Consider the following 10,872-nt stretch of genomic DNA (forward strand, 5'->3'; position numbering starts at 1 on the left):
GTCATGAACTTGATTTTAGGTATCATCCATGTTGAAACAGGTCCTAACATGCTCTGTACGCTGATGTGGCACGCTGACTGTGCATTAACGTGGCCTCTACTTATAAGGCCGGTCCTTCAACTTGGCAAGGGGTGTCACCTAGGCCCCTACTCTCAAATGTTATTACTGAGTCCATAAACTTGGCTTTGCTTATCATTTAGGTCCAAGCGGATCCTGACCCGAAACGTCACCTTGTGCCAGCTGCTCGCAAACTTTACTTTGAAATAAAGTGTGACAGCTTAGAAGGAGAACTAAATGTTTTTTCAATAATAAGAAAAAAATATAGGCACCTATATTTGAATCGAAGAGGGAGCTCGAATTAAGTGGTTAGGTGTATGATTACACTTAGGTCTTGTTCGGTTATCTGGTATTGATTCCCAGCCGAACTCTTTCCTTCACTAATTTATACTATAGCCCTGTTCGTTTCTCTTATAATTCGTACTTTTCAGCTTGTTTTCTCAGCCGGAACAATGTTTTTCTCTCACAATAAATCAGTCGGAACAGTGTTTCGGCTTGTTTTTTCAGTGAAGCGAACGAAGCTTATAGAGGAACACTTTCGGACGCCGCATGGTCCATTCGAGAACAACCGAACGAGCCTTAACCAGTTCAATTAGCTAGGCTAACGCACTACAAACTCGCACTTTGTGAGCAGTAGTTCTTTTTATGTTTCCCTAGTCCAGAAAGGACAACGAACGGAACAAGTATCGCTTCGTTGGAAACTACCGTCCTGTTCGTTTGAGTTTGTTTGGCTTATAAGCCATGGCTGAAAGTACTGTTGGCTGGTTTGGCGTGAGAGAAAAATATTGTTCATTGGCTAATAAATCATGACTTATAAGCTAAATACGACCAAATGAACAGACTGTATATGGTATGTGCCAGTCTGCTAGATAAGATGCCTCGTCAGTTGCGTTGACTTCCATGCATGTTTGTTCGAAGTCCGTACGTACGAGAGCTCCGTGCGATTTCATGCGTGCAAACAATGCTCCATGCAAAGGTTTCATCGAAGACGAAGCTAGGAAATCATCGTCCCGATGTCATGTGCAGCTAGCTCACCTGGAAGCTCTCCTGTGTACCCACGCCAACAAATTCGGAATCCATGGGTGCACACGTCGTGTCGTCGTAGCACACGCGCTACATGCCAAGTGATCGAGCAAAAGTGACACTTTTTACAGTGCTTGGTGTCTTGGTGAAGTCGCCGCACGATGAGGTTCAGGTCTTCAGGATCCATGAGGTGCGGTGCGGCCGTGCGGCGGCGTGAGTCACGCACACGCAGAACGCATGCAGACACATGGTGCGGCCGATTTGCAGTGGCGACAGGTACATTGCACTTTTGCAGTGTTGCCGGACGTCCAGAATCGGTCTCCGTCGCCGGCGCCGTCGACGTCGAACGGTGTGGTGGCGAGTGGAGCCGGTATACGTGCAGGTGCCGTCGCATCACCGCGCACGAACCGAGCAGAAGGTCGTGCGATCTATCATTCAGAGGCTGCATGCAGAATGTTGCTGCTGCCCACTGGAGTCTGGAGGCGACTAGCCGACTAGCTAGACCGTGTGGCGAGGCAACAAATTATTATGGTCCCAGTCGTCGTTCAAAATCAAAATAATCTGACCAGAGAGTTTTTTTTCAAGCAGCATCTAAACAGGTGGCATTCCATGTGGATGAGCATACTTTTTTTTTTTTCTGTTGATGAGCTCTATCGGTATCCAGTGCTATATTATATTCGCTTGGTCGAAAAAACATCGGCATACTTTTTTTCTGTTGATGAGCTCTATCGGTATCCAGTGCTATATTATGTTCGCTTGGTCGAAAAAACATCGGTCACGCTAGTAGGGTCCGGACGTCCGCTGCTGGGTCCATGTCCGGACGCAGCTCCCCGCGCTCCGTGCCTACTGCTGCTAGAACGACTCGTCCTACTCACGTTTTTCAAAAATCACCGGCATCAAGAAGAGGAGGAGACACCGAAATAAGACAGCAAAAGGCAAGAAGCGAGATGCAACACTCAATGTATTTTTAAAACATCCAAATTAAACATTTGCAACATACGTTCGAAATAGTTAAAACAAATGTAACATACGTATGAAACACTTGTAAAAACACCTAAAAATGCTCGAAAAAACCATTGCAAAATATATGGAACATCTAGACAAAACACATACAACATATTTGTGAAACGCATGCAACATCCAGAAAAACACACTTGCAAACATACCTCTGCAAAAACAGATGAAACATTTAGAATAGACGCTTACAACATACGTGTACAACCATTGCAATATATGCAACATCTCGATCTAGTTTTGCAACGTGGCATGCGAATGCAGATTTGTCTCGGTTACTGGTACCAATAAATATGTATTGAATACGGGACAAGATAGGTCCGGATAATGTCGCCAGGAATATTTTTAAAAATATTGAGTAAGGCAACAATAATATGTATCACATGTTTTTAATTCATCAAGACACTTTAGTCAAATACCAAAAAAAAAATCTCATATTAAGAACACATGCATAAATTTTAGTCAAATGGCTCGAAATATTATCAAATTTTAAACTTTTGCAAAAGAAAATATGCATTGATTGGCTATTTTATCTTCTCAATTAACTTTGAGTTTATTATCAATTTAGCAAAGTCGAATGTGTACTTAGTTCATACTTCATATATCTATATACTTTAGATTTACCATTTTTTAGCTGAAAATCATCTTACTCCAATCCTACTGGATATCCAACGGAAGTATCTGGATCTAATATCCACTTAGCCAACCGAATTATTTGACCGGATATCCGATATCTCATATCCATATTCGATATCTAAGAAAGTGACTAGATATATGAGAAGGTAAAAACTAAACCTGCTAGAGGCATCTCGAGTTAAGTTTAACTTGAGGCCCCCAATTTGGCAAAAAAACAACAACTATAAGAACCAACAAATACCCTGAAACGGAATAATGAGAGAGGATGATGGAAGTAAGAAATGGTACCATAATCCACATCGGTAGCGCTTCGATGATCCTCCAGCTTTGGCAACCTCCGTTTCAAATTAGGGTTAGAGGGTTGAGATTAAGGTTTCGAGTTTGGGGTTGGGTAAGGCAATATGTGCCTATCAAGTTTAAAGGGGATGGGGCTACGCCACTAGTGGTGGTGCGGACTGACACTAGTGGTGGTGTGTGGCCGAACGGATGGCGGCGGTGCCACCGCCACCGGAATAGTGGTGGAGGTCGGTTGAGGAGGGTTGGTTGGTGGGGGCATCGGATTTGTAGCAATTAGTGGTGCGATGATGGTTGTTGCTCTGGCGGTGATGGTGCCACCAGATTGGGAGGCACGATGACGAAGACGAGGAAGCCTGAGATAAGGAAGGGGAGGATGGTTCTTGATGGCTTGTTCATACTAGTTAGCAAGGGCAACGGGATCCAATGACGATGGCACCTACGGATCACAAGGGATGACGACGGAGACGAGACACTTGGGTGTTTTTGTACCGGTTAATTAGTGGCAGCTATGGTCGTGGGGATGCAAGCCGACAATGGTGCAAGGAAGCATAGGAGGAGGGGGAGGACGAGGAGGAGAAGGAGGGAGGACGAGAAAGACAGAGACCTTGGGACTGGATCGGACTAGAAGTAGGACTTGGTTCGAGCCCTCTCGTGCTTTATGCCGCTTTGGGTCGTAATCTCTAGGTACTCTAGACACGTTGGACTATGCCAATACAACACGAGAACTCTTTGCTTCGGCTCAAAAAATGATCCATGGCACGTCAGCACACCTTCAAGTTGAAATGGTCCAACCATCGAAATATTTTTGTTTGTTTTCTTAAACGAGATAGGACCTAGGTGGTTTTTCATTAAGAAGAGAAATATGCAACCAAATTCAACCCAAGACAAGACAACCTGGGTGATTGGGTGCATTGACACACCTCTTACCCAACCAGTTGAGCTAGGCTCACTTCTTTTTGTTTGTTTTCTTCAAACTTCAATAATTTTTATAGTCTATTCTTAGGTGAGTGGTGGTGTAGTAAATACTTAAAAATATATTTTAGTGTTGTAGATATACTTACATACCATTCTCGTGCCGTGCCAGTCCAGTACTCCCTACATTCCTAAATAACTATCGTCATTGGTATACGTGCCACAAGTTTAACTCAGTTTGTAAAAAATACGTGCAACATTTGTATCTCCAAATAAATTTATTAAAAAACTAGATTCAATGATCTTTCCAGTGATAATAGTTATTTACCATAAATATTAATATTTTTAAATATATATTTAATCAAAGTTGTTTATAAGGAAGCGAAATCGACATATATTTAGGGATTACGAGTTATGTTGTGTCATCCAACGTAGATCCTAGTATTACACGGTCCTCGTGCTGTCGACCGTGTCATGGCCTGCCCTCAATTAACATGGCCTACGTTTTTCAGCTGTTGATCGGATGGTGTTCCGACCGTTTACACCCATAGAGCGTAGAAGCCTGCGTCCTACGGCCGTCGTGTAAAGCTGGCGGTCTTGTCGGCTCGGCTGTCCGTTCCGTCCGTCCATTTTGACACTGGAAGCTTCCTGCGCTCTAAACTCTCCGGTGGTTACCGGACCGGCACCGGCGGCATCTCTTTTCGAGGCACGAGGAGGCAGGCTGTGTTTAGTGGGGTGGAATTTGAGAATCTGGCTACCGTAGCACTTTTGTTTTTATTTGGTAATTAATATTTAATTAAGGATTAATTAGGCTCAAAACGTTCGTCTCGCGATTTCCAACCAAGCTGTGCAATTAGTTTTTTTTTTGTCTACATTTAATGTTCCATGCACGTATCGTAAGATTCGATATGATGCCTACTGTAGTATTTTTTGGGAATTTTTTTTGAACTAGGCGTATGATTTGCAATGCAAGAGGACAGGACAGGACAACGTCCAAGTTGCGGTTTGGCCGGCGTACGTCGATGAGATTTTCTAGAAAAATCTGTCAGAGGCAGTTTAGCTGGACTGCTGATGGCTGATGCCTGATGCTGGCGCCATCTCAAACTGTGCCAAACCCATAGGATTTTAATACTTTCCATTCCCTTCCTCCAGTTTTTCTCCTCCAGTTCGACTAAACTACTCCGGTGAGTTTTCTATGCTCCCGGAAGTAACTACTCTCTCCTCCTAGTGGTACATCAGAACCGGCTTCATGCATGGCACATTTGAATGCCACCAACGACAAAATATCGGTACAGCAAATTGGAGTACGTGTACTCCCTTTAAAATATAATATTTATACATAGTACTTTTTAAAATGGAGTATATGTACATAGTTTTTAAGATAGAGTATTTATACATACTTTTTGAAATGGGGTATCTGTACATACTTTTTTAAAAGAATAGAGTATGTACATACTTTTTGGAGGAGTATTTATACATACTTGCAAACATACGCAAAGATTTAGATAGTACAAGTGCATACTAAACCACACGATCGAAGTATGTGCATACATTCACGTATGGAGATATACAAAACAACGAGAGTATGTATTCATACTTATTTTGAGAAAAAAAATATATGTGCATACTTTTGTGAGAAGGGAGTATGCGTATATACTTTTCTCAACAAAATTACACCAATGTAATACTCACATGCCAAAATCAAATCGTCAGTACTAAACATTCAGAGATAATTGAATCAGCCTTCACTGCCTATGCCTGCACCGTATCCCGCATGGAGCCGCCGGTGGAGCAACAACTCATGCGGGCAGGATTGCACGAACCAAAATCCATGACGACGGCGGGCAGCGGATGCCGATTGGAGGAGCTTCACGTGGATGGAAACTCTGATGATCGGTAGTCTCACGTTGAAGTCCGATCTGAAACCTATGGTGGCAAAAAAATCAATGCTTAAAAATCCAAATGGAATCTGAATCCATCAGATGCGAGGACTCAAGAATAAAAAAATGAGGCATCTGTTCAAGGAGGCATAGCGAGAAAAGAAAAGGATAACCGATGCTTGGATCTGGATGGAGTGAGGCACCGTGGGAGACGGGCGCCGCCGCCGGCCAGATGTAGGCTCCTCAACCGTTGCCGATCCCTGTTGTGGAGCGAGCGCCGCCGGATCCACAAGGCCAGGGGAGTACCGCCGGATCAACTGACCTGGATCTGGAAGCTGTCGTGGGGCGCCGTGCGGGTCGGGCCGCCGCCGCCACCAGGGACGCCTACCGCACGGGCTGGTGGTGCCGTGCGCGCGGGGAGGGCCGTCGACGCAACCGGCAGGGTCGGGGCCGCCGTCGTCGTGGTTCGATGGGGTGAGAGCGCCGGGATGGCGCACAGACTTCGCCACGGAACTGCTCGGCGGGGACGGAGCTCGGACACTGGTGGGCTCGCGCAGCCCGGCGTGCCCGCTGGACGATGGTGGCGCTCACATCTCCGACGGGGCCGTGGAAGAGAGGAGGAAGGAAAGAGGACGGCGGTGACTGCGAGATGCGTTAGGTGGGGCTCCGGCATGAGATGCTTGTGGATCTTTCTATATAGATCAGATTATCGGGTCTGTTTTTTAAACCCGCTAACATTCCACGGGTGTATATGTGTGTAATTAAGAGCAGAGTACGTGTGTCAGCGTCGGGCAGTAGCTATCGTCAGCCTGTTCGTTTGGCTGTGGCTTGTCGTAAATGATCGTAAATTTCCAGCCGAAACAATATTTTTCTCTCACACAAACCAGCCAGCAGTACTTCGTCACGAACCAGCAGACATCCCAACCGGCCAAACGAACATGCTCGGAGCCCTGGGCGAGAATCACATTTGATTTGATTTGATGGATGATCGATCAGACCAGGGCCATAAATTGGATGGATGGGATTGGGAGGCCCGTGCACTCCACTGAGGGCGCGTATAGTTCCGAAATTTTTTTGGCTTTGGGTTCCTGTAGCACTTTCGTTTTTATTTGGCAAAAATTGTCCAATTATGGACTATTTAGGCTTAAAAGATTCGTCTCACGATTTCTCGGCTAACTGTGTAATTAGTTTTTTTCCGTCTACATTTAGTACTCCATGCATGTGCCGCAAGATTTGATGTGACGAGAAATCTTGAAAATTTTTAGTTTTTGGCTTGGAACTAAATGAGGCCTGACTGTCAGTCCGTCACGATCACCACCACCACACCATCGCCTTGTGGCGCTGGCGCTTTTCTTTGCTGTCCGTCCATCCATCGGGATGTCAATTGATTCCGCGCGTCCATCGGGGCCTCCTGACCTCCGATATCATCCAGTTGCATTGCGTTTGCGTCGCCGGGCGGATACGCAACCCAACCCATCCAAGTCGGTCGTGTGTGTTTCGTGTGTATCCCGTGAAATGAAATCCACCTCCACCACCAGGGTTTCAGCGCTGGATCGATGGCTCTCGCGGTCGTCGCGGATCCGGCGGGCCTCCATCTGCATCTCCATCCATCCATTGGCTAGCCGCGTTCGTGGCGCCACGATCATGCCGTGCCCAAGCCAAAAAACTAGCTGGCTACCCGGCCCGCGCGGCTAATTCTTCCGTGGCGACGGCTGGCCGTCTGCCGATCGGACGCCGGCCGTGCAACGCTGTCTAGTAAAGCAAGTTCGCGCCATCGTGCGCGCCGGCAAACTACCTGATTAAGGCGCTGGTAAAAAATCTTTTTAATCTTTGTATAGAAACAATATTATGAGTTCAATGTAGATATTTCATGCACATAAAACTAAAAGATTTGTCACTTCCTTGTCGGTATTTAGAAACAAACCAACCTAAAATGCGTACGTAGGTAGGAGTTTACCAATCTGACAGCATACGACACCGTTGTCTTCATAGGGCACGTGGATCAGTTCCTGACATCATCATCATATCAATCTGCCAGGAATAATAATAGACTAAAGGACGTCATGTGTTAATAAGCACAGCATGAATAAAGCCTTATAAGTTAGGGAGCATTGTATTTTGTTGCTTCCTAATTTGGAAACGAATTTAGGTTGCAGTAAAGAAAACAGCCAGAATAAATATATAAAAAGCAGGCCAGAAATATAACCATTCATTCTGAGGTGACAGTATGAAACATAAGAGGAATACACAATAAAAAATTAGAGCTAAAAAAAAGAAGGGTGCAAAGTCCTTACCCAGACAGCAGAGTAGGAAATCAGTTATGGACCACAACTGGTGGCCAAATAAGCATTAAATATAATGCAATCACTGCAAGGAAGCAAGAGGGAAAAATCACTACACCAAAACTGAGCACGTATAATAAATGTATAACTAAAAAAGAAGAGTAGGATGAAAATGTACGATGATGGACGGGCTGTGCTCCGTCGCGGCATGTTAGGGCACCGAAAAATAGAACCAAAATCAGAACAACAGTCGCCAACAAATAGCTACATCAGTCCATTCTCAAATACTATCTGCAAGGTATATTTCATCCCTAAGCACAACCTGATGTCGCAGGCATAAAACACAAATAGCTACATCAGTTCCTTCCACATGTGCCTATAAAGCTGCTAAAGTACCACGTGGGGATATGTAAGCACCTAAACATATGGAACTGCTATGCTCAAGTAAATATGTCCTGAGGAAGGTCGCCATAGATTGGTAACAAAGAAAATGTAGTCCATCAGTCCAGATAGAGCTAAAAATATGTGCACTAACTAATAGGTGCAAAAAATAACACATGAAAAAAGCCATAAAAAAACACTGACCTTGCTGCTCTTTCAAATAATGCTATTCCTTCTTTTTTTTATTTGTCAGCAAGAAGGCTTGGCAGCAGAGTCCTAATCCAGGTGGTATAGTCAACGCGCTGCATTCCAACCAATTGCCAAGGAGCTGCAGAGCAACGAAAATCATGTAGCTATAAATTAGGATATTGCACTGCAGTGGCCAAAAGATTTAAAAAGAGATAAATTCGTATATATATAAAATAGTTTTGGATTGTACAATTAGGTACCTGATTGTACAACAGGATGACATTTCCTATCATAAACATAGAAGCAAATGTAATGAATTATTTGAGGTCTTGACACTACATGAGCAATATCGTAGATATTTTTTTTCACACTGATCAGCAACCCTGAGTATTAATGGTTTTTCTGTATAGTCACATGGGAATTAGAAACCTAAAGAAGGCTTCACATAAGAGTCGTAAACCACGTACCAGCAACAGTCTTTTGTAAGCAAATTCTTCAAGGGTTCTAGATATGCACTAACTAATCACCATCATAAATCACACAAGGAAAAAATGGCATTAAAAACACCGACCTTGCTGCTCTTTCAATCAATAAACACAATCCAATCCAAGGAGATGACAAAGAATAAATAATGGTAGTCCTCTTTTTATACTTATTTGTCAGCAATAAGCCCTGACATCAGAGTCGTAAAGCAGGTAGCAGCAACCGTCTTTTTCATAGCAAATTCATCGTGTTATAGTCAACGTGATGCATTCCAACCAATGTGTAATGGGTAATCGAAAATACAATATTAAAGGGAATAGAATCAGTAAGATGTAGACCGATAGGAACATAGCTTGTATCTGTCCCTGCAATATATCTATACAAATACAAATTAGGAAAAGCATTAGCGACTGCAGCTCTCAACTGCCATAGAAATTGTTGTGAGGATCTGCTGATCCAAAAAAACACGAGGAAGAGAGGATCTGGGGAGGAGCTCATGGGACGAAGGAGGAGAAGAAGAGGATGAGTCACAGTGACATCCAGCCGCCGAGCTTCGCCGCCGCTGCCGCACAGGTACCTAGGGTTTCTCGAGCAGAGGAGCACAAGGTCCCCAGTGGGAGGTGGCGTCGAGGAGCCCGCACGGAGGATGGGGGAGAGAGAGAGCGGCCGCCGAGCCCCACCCGTGCCGGCGCACCACCCGCGGGGGGCGCCATCGCCTGGCGGCTACCGCCGGCTCGCGCCCACCGCCGCCTCGGGAGGGAAGGGGAGAAACAGAGGAAGGGGAGGGAGAAACGGAGGTGAGAGGCAGGTGAGGGAGGTTGGAGGAGGAGGACGAGGAAGGCGACCACAGGCGGAGCGGCCGGCCGCGCCGCCATCGCCGTGTCGGCGTCGGGATGGAGAGGGAGAGACCGATGGGGAGAGAGAGAGGGGGGGGGGGGGAGGGGGATTGAAGAAAAATCTGGAAGGAGAAGCGAAAGATGAGCATATATTTGTTTCTCTGGATTCGGACGAGAAGCCGGAGAAGCCATAGACAAGCGACAAAAAGCAGAAGAAACCAGAAAGCGCGCCGAGAAGCTGCTCCGAACCAGAATCGGCTCCAAGCGATCTGGGCCGTTGGGTTGAAGATCCGACGGTCAGGAACAATCGGGGCGACGTGGATGCTGTGAGAGGTGGCCAAACTCCCCTGCTATGATATATAGAAATTCACCTGGATGCCGACGCATCAACAACAGACAAATTATATATATATATATATATATATATATATATATATATATGAATTATTTCCTACTCCCAGGGAGTAGTTACTCCTATGTCTATTTCGTTGGTCTGAAACTGGCTGAAAACACTGTTCCGGCTGAATTGGCGTGAGAGAAAAACACTATTCTGGCTGAAAAAAAGAAGCCGAACAAGCTGAATATGGGTAAGCCGAACATGGCCATATATCTCTAGATTTAGGACGTATATGACCCGACGAAATATATTTAGATAAAGTATATAATCATACTAGACCATCTAGGATACTATGTATGTAAAGTATGCAAGTATACTTAGAGTATATGTTTATACTTGTTTTATATACTACTATCATAGTATTAAATAACATATTAAAAATATGGGCTCTTTTGAAAAATTTTCACATAGTAAAGATTTGGAGTATCTTAATATGAGTATGTCAACATACTCAAACTGATAAATGAGTATGCACACATACGCAA

General features: G+C 44.7%; 1 pseudogene; it reads right to left on the reverse strand.

Annotated features, from left to right (window-relative positions):
- Positions 1 to 10,838: 10,838 nt before the first annotated feature.
- Positions 10,839 to 10,872, reverse strand: part of LOC136544629 (probable protein phosphatase 2C 65) — a 3,268-nt pseudogene continuing 3,234 nt past the window's right edge.

The sequence above is a fragment of the Miscanthus floridulus genome, chromosome 3 (assembly GCF_019320115.1).
Source record: "Miscanthus floridulus cultivar M001 chromosome 3, ASM1932011v1, whole genome shotgun sequence".
Classification (NCBI taxonomy): domain Eukaryota; kingdom Viridiplantae; phylum Streptophyta; class Magnoliopsida; order Poales; family Poaceae; genus Miscanthus; species Miscanthus floridulus.